The sequence below is a fragment of the Manis pentadactyla genome, chromosome 2 (genome assembly GCF_030020395.1).
Source record: "Manis pentadactyla isolate mManPen7 chromosome 2, mManPen7.hap1, whole genome shotgun sequence".
Taxonomy (NCBI): domain Eukaryota; kingdom Metazoa; phylum Chordata; class Mammalia; order Pholidota; family Manidae; genus Manis; species Manis pentadactyla.
In genome coordinates this window covers 213,942,104-213,961,380 of record NC_080020.1, presented here as the reverse complement: position 1 = coordinate 213,961,380, position 19,277 = coordinate 213,942,104, and the positions used below count along the sequence as shown (strand labels likewise).

General features: G+C 43.9%; 1 protein-coding gene and 1 long non-coding RNA gene across 5 annotated transcripts in view; one reads left to right on the top strand and one right to left on the bottom strand.

Moving 5' to 3' along the window:
* Nucleotides 1-19,277, top strand: part of BABAM2 (BRISC and BRCA1 A complex member 2) — a 405,600-nt gene that overhangs the window by 353,157 nt on the left and 33,166 nt on the right. The gene's annotated exons all lie outside the window — the stretch shown is intronic.
* LOC130682618 (uncharacterized) overlaps nt 15,848-19,277 on the bottom strand; it is a 46,823-nt gene continuing 43,393 nt past the window's right edge. The window contains exon 3 of the long non-coding RNA XR_008995902.1: nt 15,848-18,880. This is a non-coding gene — a long non-coding RNA (uncharacterized LOC130682618). The remainder of the gene's footprint in view (nt 18,881-19,277) is intronic.

Below are 19,277 nucleotides of genomic sequence, written 5' to 3'. Positions count from 1 at the left end.
AGATGTTATTTGCCCCGTTCTGCAAGTGAGAGAAGAGAGGTATAGAGAAATTAAGTAACATCGGTCTTGTGGGAATGGAGGGGAGCCAGTGTGTGGCAGAGACTGCAGGTGGGGTGCAGAGGTGAGGCTGGGCTCCTGCGGGCAGTGCCCAGGTGCGGCTGGGGCCTGGGGCTGAGGCGTGACTTCATCGGCCTCCTTGGAACCAGTCAAGTGAACAGTCTGGAGAGATTAGGGGACTCCGCCTCTGTCATGGTCAGAGCCAGGCAGTGGGCTTTACAGGCCATTTCCTGAGGAATTTTCAGATGGACCAGTGGTTTCATCTTGATGTTCTAAAGCACCCCTGTGCCTGGGAGAGCTTGTTCATGTGGCCATTTGATGGAGGCCAAGTGGTCTGATCTCTTAAAAGAGAAACTGAAATGGCGGTGGAAACTTTCTAGGCCTCGTATCCTGAGCAAACACTGATGAGAAATCCTTTCAGTCTTTTCTGGCTTCAGCCGCAGCTCAGATTAACAGTGCTTTAGCATTTCACTATTGCTGGCTGATTGATGAAGGTATAAGCTCCATGCAGGTAACCTGCTCCTGCCTCCGACTGAATTCATTGTACGTATTGCCTAACTGGGACAAGCCCAAGGTGGGGCTGGCGAGAGCTGGTGATGCCAGGCCCACAAAGGCAAGCCGAAGACCAGCAGGCAAGCCTGAGGGCTGGGCAGCTACCCAGCAAATGGGTGGAGTACGAAAGCTTAGTTGTGTGGCTGGAGAATCCAGGGTGTGGTGAATGGAATCAGACATGGGGACAGTAAAGATTAATATTTAATGCATATGCATTTATTAGCGTGGCTGGGTCTTTGGTCAAAAATATAAATTCACAGTTCAGGATTTTAAAGTAAATAAGATTACTGATATTTCCCTTTCAACACTCAATAAGCACTCCCCACTAAAAGATAAGTACAGTCTTTAATTGATCTTTAACCTGAAGTATTGAAATTCTAGTTTTCATAAGCTGTTAGCTTTCAAACGATTCCTCAAACCCCTGTCCCTGTCAAAAGTTAGGAGTGAACTTTATTTTCATTAAAATGTTTGAGGAAGCCCTCCTCTCTTCCCCAAATCTGCCAAATTTTTATCTCAAAAACGGGCAGGCAGGGGGCTCTAATATGATGGTAAGATTTGTATCTTCACAAGTAAATATTACAAATTAGCTGGGCACCTTGTGGAAGCTTGTTGGGTCAAAGTGACTCACTTGCAAAGATGAAGTTATTTTTAGAGATGTAATTTATACTGTTTAGAAAAGAATAAAGAGATGGTAAAAGGCTAGATCTCTCATTATAGTTTACAGTGCTCATGAACCCAGCATCCATGCAAAAGATGACTAAGCAATGGGTCGGTTGGTACTTTCAGAATTTTACAGACGTGAGTCACCCCTTTAGACTGCAGACACAGCATCAAGGTACCTGTGACTCAGCTCCCATTTAGAAGAGAACTAGAATTCAATTCTGATACACTTTTGTAGCTAACTAAGTACTGAGGAGATTATATACTGAGGCAAAATTTGCCTTGGTACTGCACACCCATCAGGTGTTTTTAACAAGGATTAATTTATCTTCATCTCTGACCGCTGAAAGAATCTGTTTGCAATCCGTGCTGGCTGATGTGCCCATTCAGTCTGCTGCTGCCCATTGCAATGCCACCTACTTTGTGTTTGGGTCCCTGACCCAAGTGCACAACTGTCCTTAGCAGAATCTCAGCCTCTGTCTGCACTAGATGTCTGGCATTCAGGCCCACTTCCTTTAACCGTGTGTGCGTGTGCGAGTGCATGTGTGTGTGTGTGAAAAATTCTAGTTTTCATAAACTGGCAGAAATAGCTTTGAGAGGCTTGCTCCCCTCCACACTGTGTCCATGCCAGGGATTAAAGGAAATACAATAATTTTCTTAAACAATTTTCTTATGTCTTTTAAAAAAGCCATACACCTGTGTGCAGTCACACTGATAGAATTATCTCTGTGTGAGCAGACTTGTTGAAGCAAATGTATTGTTCTCTCTGCAGGACTGCTGCTTGGTTTCAGGCCCAGGGTGACCTGGAATTCCCAGGTTTTGGCCTTACACTAGGATCACCCCTCTCCATTGGCACATGCTGATCACACAACCTGTTTGGAGTTAAACCCTTAGAACATGACCTGTCCTTTCAGATATACAGAAAATGGTTCTTTGAAGTTTGTAGACCTATCAGTAGATTATTCATAACCACAAAGAAATGTATATTTATGATTTTTATCAAAGAAACATGAGCATGGTTACAAAAGCAAATACTCCAGAAAGACACATAATGAAGAGCAAAAGTCCTCTGCCCCACGCCTGCTCATTGACAGTCACTGTTTAACCACTTCTGTCAACTGGCAGTTGCCTCTGTAACTTTCATTCCTCACCTATTGTGCCTATAGCACAATGACTGAGAAGGTCAGGGCATGCAGAAGTTAAAATCTTGGTCCTAAGGTCAAAGGGAAAAAGCCTTGTGTACATACAAGTCAACTCAGCAAACATTTGAGTATCTGCTATGGACTGAGCCCTGTGTTAGGCCCTGTGGTCACAGAAAAGGGCAGGTGCACTAAGGAATTTGCAGTCCGGTGAGGGAGGCAGATATACAAATACAGTAATGCAACTCCCATGTGAGAAACGCTGTTATACAGGTGTGCAACACAAGTGCATAAAACCCCTGCTGGGAGGTTTTACAGAAATGTCCTGAACTGGGTCTTTAAAGTGCTAATAAGAATTTGCTATGGAAATAACAAGGAAAGGATGTCCCAGGCACAGAGAACAGTGTGCTTGTGGACTGATGTGGTGCAGTCAGAAGATTGGGAATAATTCATAAAATCACATTTTTAGGGTCCATGAGTTAAGGACGTAATAAGAGATGAGGCAGCAAAGAAATGTGCCTGATTATGAAGAGTCCTGTATGGAAGGAGTTCAAAGTATATCCTTTGACGGATAGAGAGCCTATGTGACATTATCTCCATTACACTATTGGTCTGATGGCAAAGTGGGGGTGGAATTCAAGTGGGAAAAAGCTGGGGGTAGAAAACCATTTGAGATAACTTGTCCAGGCAAAATAATACAAGGCCCGGAAACAGTGGGAGTAGGGAGGGAGAGGAAAGGAGAGAATCTAGAAATGCTTCAGAGGTAGAGTCAGCCAGCCTCAGTGAACACTCCTATATAAGGGGCAAGGGAAAGGAAGTGCAGGCTACTGTGTAATTCTAGCTGGAATAGCTGTGCAGAGAGTGGACACTTAAGAAGAGGACCAGAACTAGGGGGAAAGACAGGGAGTTTAACTCTCCTGAGTTTGGAGTGTTCATATGATAAGGAGGGGGAGATAGTAAGTGGCCCAAACTGCCAGACTGAAGCTTGTAAGAGCCACCCTGAGTGATACAGACTTGTGAACCACGTAGCGTGGGGCTGGGGGAGGTGCCACAGGACAAGTCGGTAACACGAGAGGACTGAAAGCAGCTCAGGAAGGCAGCAGCTGGTGGCAGGCAGGAGAGTCCCAGATGGAGACCAGTGAACAGCAAAGAGGTGAGACAAGAACAGGAGGAAGGGGTACTGGGGAGGCCGGCGGCAGGTGAGAGGAGAAGGACAAGCATCCGCTTTGGTGATTAATGGTCACTGTGCACGATGGAGGAGTCAGAGACACATCTGTGCCTTGTGGGGAGCCCGAAGCCAGGTGCAGATGGGTGACAGAACTCGGTGACAGTGGAGAAGTCATACCTGTCCTCTTAGAGGGTTTGGAGAATTAAAGGAAGATGGAATGGGAAGTAGCAAGAAGGGGTGGGGGTCAAGATGGGAACTTTGGGGGATAAGAGGTTCTTCAGCATGATGAGGAGGTACCAGTGGAGGAGAGGATGAAATTTAGAGGGGAAAGGAGAGAAAGAGAATGGAAAGAACAAAATCCTTGAGGCTTTCTTCTCAGAACCTCACATACAGGTCAAGGAATAAGCTTTAGTCAAGGAGTTCCACCTCCTCTGACACCGAAGAAAAAGGTGCACAGACATTGATAAGCAAGAGGTCTGGGGAGGGAGGAAGGGCCAGGAAATGGAGATATATCCCTTTTCTCTAAGTAGTTGGAAGCAGGATTGTCTCCTGAGTGAAGGTGTCAGGGGGTGGTTAAGGTTTTGAAAGAGATGAGAAGTTTGGAGTAGTCACATGAACCAGCACAACACACTAGGAGTGATTTAGTTCATCTTTTTATTACTAGCACCTAACAGTGTCTGAGCAGTCAGTACTCAAAAATGTCTCTGAATCAATACATTTTTAAATTGTGGTCAAAGAGATGGATTTTAGAACTCACTATTTCACAGCTGGAGTATGAGTAGATGATGGGAAGGTTCAGGGTGTGGCCACAGGGAAGTGGGTGCTGGAGAGGTCGCCGTTGTAAATGCTGAAGTTACACCAGATGATTGCAGAAGTCCAAACGGAGAGGAAGACTTGAAGCAGGCATGGATGTTCTCAGGGATGTCAGTGTGCAGCCAGGAGGCTGGGCAGATGACAGCAGAGAGGATGAACAGCAGGGGTCTGGCCAAGTCAGAGCTTCAGGTGGGGATGCCTGTCTCGGGGGCAAGGCTGGGTGTGCACACAGGTCTGGGAAAACCTGCCTGGTCACTTTACTCTAGGGGGTGGCCAAGGGAGAAAGCCAGCTTCCCCGCAGACCTTCTGAGAAGAAAGAAGGACTCCTGGGGTAGAGCAGAGGGGGCCGGAGCATGGTGCAGAACAGGGACTTGTCCTAAGAGGACCCAGAGCGACAGAGAGCACTAGGACGAGTCAGGCGGACAGAGGGCAGGCCTCACTGAGAGGGATGGTGGGTGAGCTAGGGCGGAGGTGGACGAGGAGCAAGGCAGCTGGGGGGCTGCGTGGGGGCGGTGGCTAAGAGGGCAGCCGGGCAGCACAGGAAGTGGTAGTGGAGGTCTTGTCACTGCTTGGAACTCTGCCAGGCGCTCAGAGCCATGGTTAGCCTGCTGGTCGGACTGCCCAGTGGGCCCCCTCCACGAGCGCACGAGTGCCAGGGCAGCTTCCCCAGAGGCCGGGACTGTCCCAGCTCGCAAATGCACTGGGCACATCTCATGGCTCCTCTGACTGGAGGCTCCCAGCATGGGCTGCGACCACCGCTTACTACCTGACTGTGGAGAGTCACACACAGACGTTGAGAGGAAACCGTAGAAAACTTCATAGCAACTTGGCTCCGCTGTGACATCCAAGCACATGTTTTTTCAGTTATTTCATTTTGTTTTGTTTAATCACTCTACAACAGATTGGAAATTAAAACAAACAAAATAAAACTTGTCCTTCACCTCAGAGAATTAAGGAAACACAGTCCTACAGCATTTCCACTGCAGCCGGAGGCCCTGATGCGGATTAGGCCCAGTGGCCTGTCACCCTGCTCTGGCCCTGCAGTTCCAGTGACCAGCACAGCCTGTCAACCACAGTATTTCTTGACCGTAGAGTCCAGCCCTTCACAAGCAAAACATGATAGAGAATCTAGCACTCAGCCGGGGCTGCTGGCGTCCTGCCCTGAGCAGCCCCTCCAAGTCCCCGTGGAGTCTGCACTTCGCTTCTCTGCCGTGGCCAGGTGAACATGCAGCTCGGGAGGCAGAGTAGCATTCCTTGGACCCAAGGTTTCGTCAGCCAGAAACCTCAGGACAATTCAGCAGTGATGCATATCAGCAAAGCAAGGCCACTGATATTGCTATCTCCTTTTTATTATCCACTGAAGAAAAATAGCACATTACAAAACACAGAAAAAGAACACAGAGCCCGAGCAGCAGATGGTCAGTCTCTCTGCCTCTGAACCCCAGGACATGTGATGCATCCTCCTCCTTTGGACTTCTCACACTACACTGTGATTATCTTGTTTACTGACCTTCCCTAATATGAGCATTTTAGGGCAGAGTTCATTTTTGCTTCATCTTAAAATCCTTTACCCTTAGCAGAGGGGTTAGTGTGGATAGGGCAGCTCAGAGGCTCAATAAACAAATGCACAAACTCACGTACTCTTTTCATATTTGGTGTATAATAATGCATTTGGTACTATTCTCATACCAAATCATAACTGATTTTCAGATAGTTAAAACCCCGAAGGTCATAGTATGCTGTGCTAAAAGCTGCCTTAACTCTCACCAGACACAAGCCCCATGGTCAGGGATGCTCAAGGTCACCCTCTTTGAGTTTCAGACCAGCAGCTCTCTCTTCTCTTTTTGCCTTAAACTACCCTGCTCCTTAAGCTGAATACCTACACATACATGCATATGTGTATCTAGACAGAACAGTGTGGTGTGTGTGTACCTGTGAAATACGGCACCACTTGGGAAAGCCTCCCTCTAGACCTGAGCTTCCGGCACTGTGCTCTGGACCCAGCCAGGTGCAAGCTCACAAACTTCTTTGCACATTTCAGTTGAATTTTTCCATGAGCTGAAGTTGAATGATGACTTAGCAAGTTGAACATTTAAAGAATCAAACCTGTTTTTCCATGGAACCTATTAATATTATACCTAAAGTGAACCATTTAGGTTATAGAAACAGAGATTTCCATCATAGAGAGTATTGGTAAGGGGTGGGAACAAGATGGGGCAGGGGAGAATAGCCTTTGTATTATCAGAGCAGCAGGCAGGCAGAATGCGCAGGGAAGGGGTTAACTGTTGAGTCCATCAGGCCCTGCTGAGGTGTGACCAGGTTTAAGGTACTTTGTTTTAAAGCTCTTTGGAACTTCCCTCTCTTCTTTATTCTGAAACTGATTCTTTCCATCTGTCCTTAAATGCTCTATGTATATGAACTTCAAGGTCTGTATTCAAACTTAAAGTGTTTTTCCTGTAGCCTAATAGTCTGAACCAAGTCTTTAGAAGGAAAGGCCTGCCCTGGGCTGCCCCCACCAGCATTCAAGAATTATGTTTTTACCCAGGAGACCTTGGTTAGCCCCCTATGACCTAGAACAAGAGGTACAATTTGGTGATTAAACTGGCGTCCATGTGTAGGACAGATACAAAAAAGGCAGAGGAAATGTAATTGAATTGTTTCAGGTGTAAACTGATTAGTATTTGTTGCTCACCTGAAATGGTAGGAGTGGGAGACCTGAAAGAATTGTTCTTAGGTCTGACAAATAGTATATTCAGCTGTGTAAAGTATGTTGCTATTTTTTAAAAAATACATTCCCACTTCTGTTTATCCATGGTAGAAGTCAGTGTGCCCTGCCCCCCCAGGCCCACGTTCCCTCCCAGTAGAACACTGTCGTGTAGACCGTCCTCTCCAGGATTGCGGTCAGCATGAGCCTTCCCAGAGAGGGAAACAGCAGGGTGAAGAGTCAAAGGTGACTCCCTGGTTTTGAGCTCAGCAGAGTATTAGACCCAATCTGTGTGCAGGTGAATGGGCAACAAGCCATGGCTTGTATTTCAGACATGGTGTGATTCTTCCCCAGTTGATAGCAGAACATCCGAATGGCATCAGAACTACTGGGTTCTGAATCTGCAGACCTGAATTCAAGGTCCAGCTCCCTCATACAACTGTAATGCTAAACAAAGTACTTTATGTTCCTGAGTTTCAGGGTTCTTACCTGTAAATGGGTAATAGGCCGTATTGTCTCATATATACATGAAATCATTTAAGCCATAACATTTATGTCATGACATTCACCAGGCCTCTGAGATTATCAGACTGAAGCACAGGTGAGCAGTCAGAGAAGGATACAGAGATTTTGAAGTCATCAGAGGGTATTGATAGATGGGGCTTTCTGGAACTTTCTAGATGAGGAATGCCAAGGGCCCAGACTTCAGTGTTGACAAGTTTCTCAGCTGAGCTTTGGGAGGGAGGGCTGTTAAGCAGATGGAGAAAAGACAGTAAACATTTTAAAAGGAAAGGAAGTAACAGATCGATACAGTGTTATGGAAACCGTGGGAGAATAACAGAAGTGAGCGACAGTGTCAAATGCTATTAAAACCCCGTAGAAATGACCATAAAATAACTTTCCCAATCAGAGGGAAGGAAACAAGGAAATTGAAACACCAAAAATAAAAATTCTTAAAAGTCTGAGATCATTGTACCCTGGAGCATAACTTACAAGGTCTGAAAGACAAACATCATATTTCTCCTCCCGGTCTGTTATGACTGCGGGTGCCAGTCTCAGGCTTTTGCACACTTTCTTGATCAATGGCCAGAGACTTGCTTGCCCATAGCAACCCCTGGCTGAGATGGTAGATGAACCAAAATGCCCCTGGGTAGACCTCCTTCCAGAAAGTCAAAAGCAATCAGCAAATCTAGTTTGTAGCACTTGTGGTAGAAAGAACATGGGCTCCAGACCCAGAAGGGCCAGGGCTAATCCTGGCCCCATCTCCTCTTCATGGCTGCAAGTAAATTCTCATGCTTGCCTCAGGGGGACAGGCTTGCTTCCTAGTAAAAAAGGGTAAGAGAATCATGTGGCAGAAAGCACCCAGCACATTGTAGGTACTTGATAAATACTGATTTCCTTCCTTTTTCTTAGCATTTCTTAGAACAAAACACAAAGCGAAAAACCACCATGCCTAACTGTTTTCTATAGTGAGAGGTTTTTCAGATTTGGGTCAGTGCAGAACTCCAAGTTCTACTTTAAAGGCAGCTATGGTATCTGTGGTCACTTGGCTCCTGCAGGGGATTTACTGGGTCACAAGTGGCGTGGCCCAGTGGAGCTCACTGGCTGGGGAGGTCAAGACCCTAGGGTTCTTGGTGAGGCTGCCCAAGCAGTTCACCACTCTGTACCACAGTATTGGTAAGGGGTGGGAACAAGATGGAACTCTCCACAGTTCACCACTCTGTACCACAGGCTCCCCCGTTACTAAATGGGTAGATGATTTCCAAGACCCCTTTCAGACTTGAGGTTTAACTAGTGTGCCCTCTGTTGTGACAAGACATCAAGATTTTAATTATCTGCAGCTCAGCTCTGCCCTATAAGCACACCTGTCAAAGGCAACCAAGAGGAAGGCATCAACAATAAAGGGGGTCACAAGTCTATGTGTTTCACTCACAGGGGGCCCTCCAGACCTGACTCTAAAACTTTCTAATAAGCCGATGTGCCAGTTCCCAAGTCCCTCACACAGGGGACTTTTTCACCCACAGAAGGCATGCTAACCTAATAGGTTGGGCTGGGAGGTAGGGGTCCAAGGAACCAAGAAACTGCGGACAGCAGACGCGAGACACCTAGTGTGTGGACTGGCGTTCCTCCTCTGTCCCTAATGTCATGAGCGTATGGCCCCCTCTAAGAGTTAAAATTTATAATCTTGACTTAGAGTCATTTAGAAAAGGATATGGGAGAAATAAATGTGAAGTCAACTTTAGAAAGATTTCTATCAAAAGCAGTAAAAAGAAGACAAGTTTGGAGTTGCTAAGATAAACCTTTATGGGTGTAATATGCTTTTCTTAGTATAATGCTGATCTTTGCTTGAAAATTATCTTATTCCTTTCAATTTGGATGTACAAGTCAAGCAACATCTTTAAGTTAAGGGCTTGCCTCAGCGTGTTCACCTGATGTTTATACAGTTTATTCTCTTTAATTCAAGTTAGTTAGATAGGAGAATATGACCATTTAAAAAGAGCATTGTGACAGCAAGCATACTTAAGTCTCAAATGGAATTTCTAATTGGAATTGCCATCAAGGAAGAACATGAATGAATTCCCATGCCCCTGCTGTGTGCCCGAGCCCATTCTCACAGGAGGAATAATGACCCAGGAGCTGGTTAGAAAGCAGTAACAACTAAACACCTGGATACATTACAGACCAAATAGTAGTAACCTCTGAATATACAAAGATTGATTATATTTCTGGTCTTCTTTTTTTTAAAGAACAAAACCCCTCACAAAGAAGTTGTTTAGCAAAAAAAGAAAAAGTGTTTCTCTTGAAGCATCCATGGGAATGAGGAGAATGTTGCATTATCCAAGCTCAAAAGAAAATTATCTGACCAAGTGTTCATCAGGCTTCCTCTGTGTTCACATGTTTTCTGGTCTGTGGTCAGCTTTTGCTGCAAAACCCCATTTGACCTTAGGTTCTCCAGAACTATGATTTTTTTTTTTCAAAGGAAGAAGATTGTAGAATTAAAAGTGAAGAGTTCCTAAGGACTTCTGAATTTTCCTCAAATAAAAACACAGGCAAAACTAAGTTGGAAGCTTAATTAAAAGAACATGGCTCCTTTTAATCAATGTAATATTTTCTCAGCTGGAAGCCAGGTTGGGAAAAGATTGTATGGACTTAAATTTGTTTTTTTAATTTCTTCTAAGAGAAAAGTAAGTAGTTGTAGGTATCATTTATGGATATCTGCTTTGTGCCCAGTATTCTACATGTATTCATTGTATCATGTAAACCACCAACTGCCTTGCAAGGCAGGTACTATCCCATTTTAAAGATTAGAAAACCTAGGCCCAGGGAGTTCAGTAAATTGCTTGAGGGTCACCCAGGAAGTAACTGGTAAAGTAGGAATGAAGCCCAGATCTGTCACTTTCCAAAAGTCATGTTCTTCCCGCAATACTGTCCCATTCTTGCATTCCTTTAGGCTCCACCTCTTATCTACGAGCACTTTCTATGTACCAAATACTGTACCACATGCTTTATTTTCAACCCACAAGTTACATTTTTTTCCAGTTTCATGGATGAAAAAAGAGGCTCAGAGAGGTCAGTTAATCTGCCAGAGTTACTCAGCTACCATGTAGGAATCCAGGTCACTGCCGCCAAAGCACATGCCTCCGTCACTTGAACATTCAGCTTCTACTTAGATAAGCTATTTCCTGTCCGTCTCAGCAGACAGGACTGAACCTAAAGCCACCAAAGAATGGAGTGGCTTATCTTGGAACATTTCTAGGGAAAATATCCCACACCACCTAATCCAGTAGGTCAGACGTTTCCCATAGTTCAAATACCCCGGCACCATATAAATCTACAATGGAGAATGCTTGGGAAGTATGATACACACAAAAATAAGCTAACGGAGGTTTCTGCATTGGGAAATGACATGCAGCCAGGGCTTCTAACCCTGTCTTGTGAGTAAACACATAATCACTCTTGAGGGGCATGATTTTCAAGCACTGCCAGATATTTGACTTAAACTAAGTCCCCCCCCAATCCTACATCCCACAAGTTACATTCAGTCCCACATCTCAGGCCCTGTGATTGCACACATAGGAAGTTGGAGCTGTTTGTGAGAAAATGGGGGGGCTCCTGTAAACCGCTAACAGCCATTATCAGGCTTTCCGCTCAGAGCCTCCCTTGACAAGGCTTAAGACACGTTTAGTAAAGAGGACTCAGTTCCCACACTGAGAAGCGAGTGACTGCTCTCCTCTAATACTAAGTAATAACTTATTTTTGATGTGTGTGTTATACTGTGCTGGGGGTATTTAAATTGTAGGGAAATACTGACCCAATGGCAGATGGTACAGTGTGACACCGTGGGTGGTAGGGGATATTTCCCCTGGAAATGTTCAAGGGTGACGCTGCTTATAGAAAAAGCCCATGCTCTTTTTCTTTGTGTTGCCACCTCTCCACAGGCTGACGCCTTTACCTGGAACCCCTCTGCGTGAGCATTCTGTCCTCTTGGCCGGGATGCCCTTCCCCTCACCCCCTCACATTCCTTCAGTCTTCTCTGCAGGGACTCTGCCTGCAGTTCCCTCACCTTTCTCCTTCCCTCCCAGTCATGACCCACCACCTGCTGCAACTGCCTGTCAAGATCCTAGTTGCCTTTCAAGGCCCTGCTCATCTAATGAGCCTTCTAGAAGCCCTTAGATGGATCATCGTTGCACCCGTCCCCACGGTGGTTACTCCCCCTGCTGTAACCCTCACCATCATCTCCCTTCCCGAGGACAGCGAAGGTCCAGTGCATGCTGGCACTCAGGAGGGGCACCAGACCAGTCAGCTTGGCCCCCGCAGAGCTGGCTCGCCAAGCTGGGTGCTTATTGCTGCTTTCTCTAGAATGTAAAATGTATAACTAGCTCCTTTAGAAAAAAAAAAAACAGATTGGTTTCAGAGTTCTTTTTTCTTCATAAAGCCACGTTAGTCATCCTTCACTCTGGAGGAGTCACAATATTTGCAAATTTGTACCTCATAGGGTGTTCTCATTTTTCAAGACTGGAATTTAAACCAACCAGCTTCTGTCCCCTTTCTTTAGCTGTTTTAAATTTGCCCTTTTCCTTCTAGTCATCTAATTCTTGGTACATTGTCCATGAATTTTTGAAATTAAAAGCTTATGACTGTACAGACTTGCCCAGTTTTTAAGTGTCAAGGATTTTGCATTTGAATATATTTTAACTTATGTAAGGATTCTCTTAATCAAATTCTTCCCTAATTTAGCCAGATTTCCTTTTTAATCCTCCTAGGCCAGAAGTTTATTTATCGTGACTAAATTATTTTAAAGATAGAAGTTAAGACATTATTAAATGCTATATATGGTTTTCTCTCTTGCTTGATTTCTCCTGCAGCTCATAAAAACATGTTTCCTTTTTCACATGTCTAGTGTGGTGAGCATTCCCTCACGTTTTTGATCTATGCCAGTCAGTCACTAGTTATATATCGACGAGCTACTAGCTCAGTGTCTAGCCCAGTGTTACACATGTGGAAGATGTAAAATAATAAGAAGTACACTTAACTGTTAGCAATCCAGCTAAGGCTGGATTATGTGGACATGGATGGAGGAGTCACTGAGGAACAGGACAGGCAAGAGAAGCTTCCAGGAAGAAGGTGGGAGTTGGACCGTGTCACAGAAGCAAGAGCAGGTTGGAAGGACTGAACAAGGGGCTGGGCCTGAAGAAGTGCTTTCCAAATTGAATATAGAAGATGCCAAAAGAGCCAAATAAAAAGAGGAAATTTGCTGTGTCTTCACAGTATTGAAGTTTTATTGACTTCTTTCCTCTTCATGCAATATTCCCTAGACTCCAATTCTGACTCAACTTGAACCTTCTAGAACCAACTCAAAGTCCATCCCCTCTTCAGAGCTTTCACACAAGCTGATGCCCCTTGCTTTGCATGGATACCGCATACATGCTTCATGCATCACCTTAACCCACTGAACTGTAATAGCATGTTTCCCTTTTCCAGGTCTCTTGATAGCCCATGAGCTCAAAGGCATGGACACTTTCATTCTTCTCAGTATCCTATCTTCCAGTTAGTAAATTTGGGAGGAAAAGAAGGGACAGAAGGGGAACCCAGCTGACCAGCTGATTTTGTGAACCTGACGTTGTTCTCGTGAGAGAATGTACTTCTGCTTAGGTATCTCTCTAAACTACATTCCAGTTTTTATGCATCTTTTCTTTTGTGCTTTTCATTTTTCTTTACAACTTGGGTATGTTTTCCCCTGAAGACCATTCACCTCTCCTGACCTTAGTTTTATAAATGTTGGGATTTTTAAAGGTAATATTTATTTGAAAAATATATGTGTAAGTACAAAGATCACACAAACCATACCCATGTACTTCGAAGACTAATAAGAACACCACCCAACTTCAGAAATAGGGCATAATGCCAGAATCTTAGAAGCCCTATGCATGTCTCTCCCAGGAATAACCCCTGCCCTGAACTTTATGTTAACCATACCCTTGATTTTCTTAATAGCTTTACACCTACCATATATCCATAAACAATCTATGGTCTCTTTTTCTGTTTTCGAACTTTACGTAAATGGAATCATACTGATTATTTTCTGCTGCTCTGAATATCAATGTCCTTGCTTTCGTAAAACTTTTTTAAATTATTAATATTTAAAGCTTATGCAAGTGTATAAGGAGTACAAAAACAAATACCCATATATCCACCTTAGTCAAATCTTAATGTTTTGCTGTAATTGCTTCTGGGTTTTGTTTTTAGGAAATAGCACAGTATCAGTTTGGTTGAAGCCCCCTGAGTGCCCCTCCTTTATGCATTCCTGTCCCTCTCTCCTTCCCTGTTACCCCCAGAGGTAACTACTGTCCTTAATTTGATAACTGTTGTTCCAATGCACCTTTATATACTTTGGCTACAGAGATATTTATAAACAGTGTGTAATTATGTATGTGTGTTTTTAAACTTCCTAAGAACTTACTCAAAACAGTGTTCAGCTGTAATTTGTTTTTTCAGTGAACACTTTTTTTGTGTTCTTGAAATTCGTGTATGGTGACACATGTATAACGTAGCCTGAGCTCACTCATTTAAGCTGCTCTAAGGTAATCCATTATAGAGTATACCACAATGTACTGACCCAAGCTCATGTTGATGGACATTTAATGTCTCCAGTTTTTGCTGTCACAAACAGTGCTTCAGCACACCTTCTACCTCCCTGATGTGGCAGTATTTTAGGAGTGAAATTGCTGAGTTATGAAGTATGTACCTCTTCACTGCTGCTGTACAAGAGATTACAGAAAATTACATTCTCTTCAGTGAATGAGAATTCCTAGTGTTCCACAGTCTTGATAGCACGAGTATTGTTGGGTTTTAAAATTTTTGTCAATCTAATGGGTATGAAATGAAATTTCCTTGAGGTTTTGATTTGCATGTCCCTTAAATGCTCCTTCCCTTTAGTTCAAAAGCATTTACTGAGTGTCTCTCCCGTGTCGTGCACTGTGCCAAGTGCTAGGGGTATTACAGTAACTAACTCATGGTCCCTGCCCTTCGTCGCTCGCAGTCTTTGCAGGGATTCCAACCTGGGGAGGCATATCAGAATCACTTAAGGCAGGTTTTCATTAATCAGAGCTCTGAGGTGGGGCTCAAGTATCTGCAGTGTTAATTCCAGTGTGATGCTGATGCGTGCTTCCATTTGAGAACCTCTGATCTTGTGGGAGGAAAGCGTAGCTGATTCAGTCTGGGTTTGTTCATGTGGGCAGGGTGAGCGAACCTAGCTCTTCACTGGCCAACACTATGGTGTCCCTTTCATCTTGAGAGTCTTCTTACCATTTTATGTGAGTGTCTCATTGGGTGTTGGAATGATTAATTTGTATCTGTGAAGCACCTGCAAAGCAAATGCTAAACAAAATATAAGCAGAAGCCAGATTTCCTGTAACTTCAACTATCTGGGACAGCTGTGAACCCAGAAGGAAACAAACAGCAGCAACAAAGGGGGAGGAGGAGGAGACGGTCACTGAACGGTGCCTGCGGAAAGCAGCCCAGCGCCCGCATGACTTCAGTTCCATTAGTGGGCACCTGCTCCATGCCGGGCTCGGGTCTGGGCACGGATACTCAGCTATGCCTCACCCGTCAGCAGCCAAGACACATGTGGGGTGAAACAGGCACAGGAGAAGAGAAGAGGCAAGAAAGAGGGATGGCATTGAGACAAAGACTTGGCCTTGGCGAGAAGTGACAAAGGGAGAAGGAGCTGGCTTGGAAAAGGAAACAAAGAGGACGTTTGTAGTCAGGGGGCAAACAGGGTGTCACACTCCAGTAGCCCTGGGGACCTCAGTGTAGCACAGCAAAGGCACATCAGCTCTTACCAGGGGACAGTCGGTGGCGGGGTGGCGTGAGGGCTGGCTCTTCAGGAGAGGGCGTTTGGAACGAGCAGCTAAGTCTTTCTTAACACTTGAGGCCATCACCTGTAATGATTTTTTTCATGTGTTTTCTGTCATCAAGAAAAGGCTAAATTATTTTCAGTGTATTTTATTTATTGAGATGTGGTATATGAAGTTGGAAAGAGTACCATCAAAATAGGAAAATTTAAGCACTGTGAAAGTTCATGCTATAGTTAGAAATTTCACAGATACAGAGCAGTGTATTTTTTTCAGTCAGATGAAAAAATGTTTTTTAAGGAATGAATATTTATTTAGTACCTGCTCAGTTTTTGTTCAATCCTTTCAACAGCTACTATGAGACAAGAATTATTATCCTCATTTTATAGATGAGCAAATCAAGATTCAAAGAGCTGAAATATTTGGACTATGTCTCACCAGTAAGAAATGGTGGGCCTATGAACTGAACCCATTTTTTATCTGACTCCAGAGGCTGTGCCTTTTCCCACCATACCATGATGTCACCCCCATATTAGGATTTTTAGAATTTACAGTGAAATTCAGAAAACTTCAGACTTTAGTTTGGTATATGAAAACCCCAAAGGTAACCTATTAACATAATCAAATCACACAAAAGATAGTGAAAATTTGAAACCAGTTTAACAAAGTCTGGTTGATTTTTGGTGTCCCTTGTCATTGAAATGTAAGACAGGGATGGTAAAATAAGACACCTTGATTTGTAATGATACTTCTGAATTAGAACACTTTACTTCTATATTTCTTGTAGGCAAGTGTTTTGGACATGTGGTGTTAACTTTCCAGTGGGCAGAATCTGCGCATCTCAAGGGCTTAGTGGGTAGTTAGTAAGATTGGAGGTGGCCAGTAAATAAGTGACAGGCTTCCCTAACTGGTTGTGCGTCCACTGTGGCAGTAATGAGATGTGTATAAACTGCTTTTAGGAAAAATTGACCTCAGAGGGAGTCATCGTTGGAGGGGGGTTTACAGCAAGTCCACATGGGGTTAAAACTATCTCCTAACAAGGCTTTTAGGAACTGAAGAGGCCTGGAAAGACTGGAAATGGGAGCACAACCGTAACCACCACAAAGTGAATCCATGAGTATCTTCCCTACAAACCCAAGAACACAGGAATATATAGTTTGGAAGGTTTGGAGAAATGAAATAATGGCTGACTTGTGAATAATGATGAAAGTATTTGATGATGTGACTCCCAGGGAAGAATTATGGTTAACCCCTCATTTGTTTGGCATTTTCAAGGGTTGAACCATCCCACATAACTGAGTTTTCCTTACAACTAAAACTTTCCTATTCATGTGCCTTGAATGTTTTTAACCATGCTTGGTGCAACTATTTCTGAAATAGATTATACAATTATCCAGCTTTCTTGAACTGAAGCTGCACAAAATAACATTTCCTTAGATGCCTTCGATTGCAAGTTTGAGAAGACCTGATTGAAAGAGGTTTAAAAAGTTATGACCTGTAATTGTCTCACATACAAGAAACCCAGAGCTGGGCAGTTCCAGCTTTTAGAAAGAATGAATTTAGCAGCCCAGTGATGTCAGGCTGACTTTCCCCTCATGGTCACAAGATGGGTGCACAGCTCCAAGCCTCAAGAACTCACATGATAAGGTCCAGGCAAGAATGAAACAGGGCTTCTCCTTACATGTGTTTTAATCAGAGAGGAAAATATTTCTCAGAAGACCCCTAGCTGACTTCCCCTCACATCCCATAGGCAAGACTGAGTCACATTTCCAACCTTTGGTTCTATAAGAGACTGAGAGGGAATACCCAGCACTTGGGGACTCTGGAGTGGGAAGAGGGTTCTGCCCAGAGAAAAGAAGGCTGGAGGATGGCGGTTGGGTGGGAACCAAGAGGGTCCGCTGTGTATTACCAAGGTCAGGAGTGAACACTTCTTAGTGTGCAGTAAGAGCTTGAGGGGTGCTTGAGCTTTTTGTTCCTACACTCAATGGCTCCAGACCAAGGTTTTTGTGTTTGTTTCCTAGGTCTGCTTTTATTATTTTCTCACCTGCCTTTGTGCCAGACTGCTAGTTATCACAACTTGCTGTTGATCTACCTAGTCCTGATCTTGCCATAATTAGGATATTTTGTGGAAAAATCACAGAATCAAACTTGTTAGAACTATGCCTGCAATGTTCTGAGTATCTGATAGCTGTCCTGCGGATGATATGTAGTGTGGCATTTCTTTTGACTGTTCAGGGTCATTCCGCCTTTGTTGAGGGTTGAGGGTTGTAGAGAAGTGACGAGTTTCTAGAGACTTGGGAATCTAGATAGAAATGTAATGAAGTCTTCTTATGGTGCAAGAATGAACATTTAAGTTTGCTGACCAGAGAAGGCAAACCTGCGTCTGCCCTCTGAACCACAGCATGGTTTAGAGTGGCAGCAGAGCTGATCACCACCCCCTCCCCTCAAAGCGCCATGGCTGGCGGCTGCCTGGAGAGCACCACTGGCCCTGGGACTGTGACCAGTGGAACTGTCACTGCAGTGCCTGTCCCACATGAGGCAAGCTGAGGCAGAGTGTAGTTGTCCCTGCACCCCTCCCCCCCAACCCCTCACTCCCGCCAGGGCGTCAGGGCCCTGGGAGTGAGCCCTGTGAGATGCCCAGGGTGTTCAGCATTAGAATTGTTTGGGTGTGACTTGTTTCAGCAAGTTCTTGAAAAATGTCAGCTTCAGAAATGGGTGTTAAAATGATACTAAACCAGGGAGGACCATCCCTTCTGTGGATGGAGAGCTGACCAAAATTCAGTCACTGGATACAGGAAGAAGGAAATAGGAAGCAGTTGTCAAAATAACACTGACAGTGAGTAACTGAACCAAATGGAGTGCTTCTACTCCAGGGATCAAACTGGAGCTAGTCGGCAGGTTGGCTTCTAAGGAAGCAAATGGTTAAAACGTTCAGTTTTGATTTTGCTAAAACTCTGAGCCCAGGCTGTTTAGAACCCTGGGAGTTCCTTCAGGTCAAGCCATCTGTTTGAAGGCCTGAAGTCATTTCACTGTGCTCCAGAAATCCTGAGTTAGCCTATAGGCAAACATTAAGTGACAGAAACATTTGGAAATAAGGAAAACGTGTTTTTTTAAAAATTCTGACTAGTTTATACCATTCAAATCATTCTTACATGAAAAATGCCAGGTGTTTCTCATAAATATTTCAGTTATTAACTCCTTCTTATGCATAGAACATTTTTAAAGAAGCCATCCTTTTATTGACTGCTGACTGGTACAGACAGGGTACCACTTAGTTAAATGAACAAGATATTTATATTTTTCTGATTTTATCTTCTCACCTGTGGATTACTGATCCTGTCTCTGAAGTACTCTGACCATTCCTGCTCCCCTGATGATCCAGGCACTGTGTTCAAATTTTAATATTGCTCAACTATACTTTTTTAAGATGAATCTGTGGAGAAATAATCATGTAATCAATGCTTTTTTGGGACATGGTACATACATAGCAGCGTATAGCTGTCTGGTACTTTTTAAAAAAATCACAACTCACATAAGTAAATAAATTTGCATTCACATTTGAATGGTTTCTGATCTTAATTGGGCATGCTGGGGGGGTGATCAGAGCTGATAGTTCAGACTTATGTGGAAAAGTCATTTTTCAGCATTTCAAAATACCAGCAATTCATTTTCTATGAAACAAAATAATAAGAACAAAAAATATAATGCATTTCAAAGACCAAAGAAGCTAGTAGCTTGAGAATCATGAAGCCTGAGGAGATACCTGTATTACTTTGATACTGAGTGGTGACTGTACTTGCTTTAAATTTATAAATTATCACCACTGAATT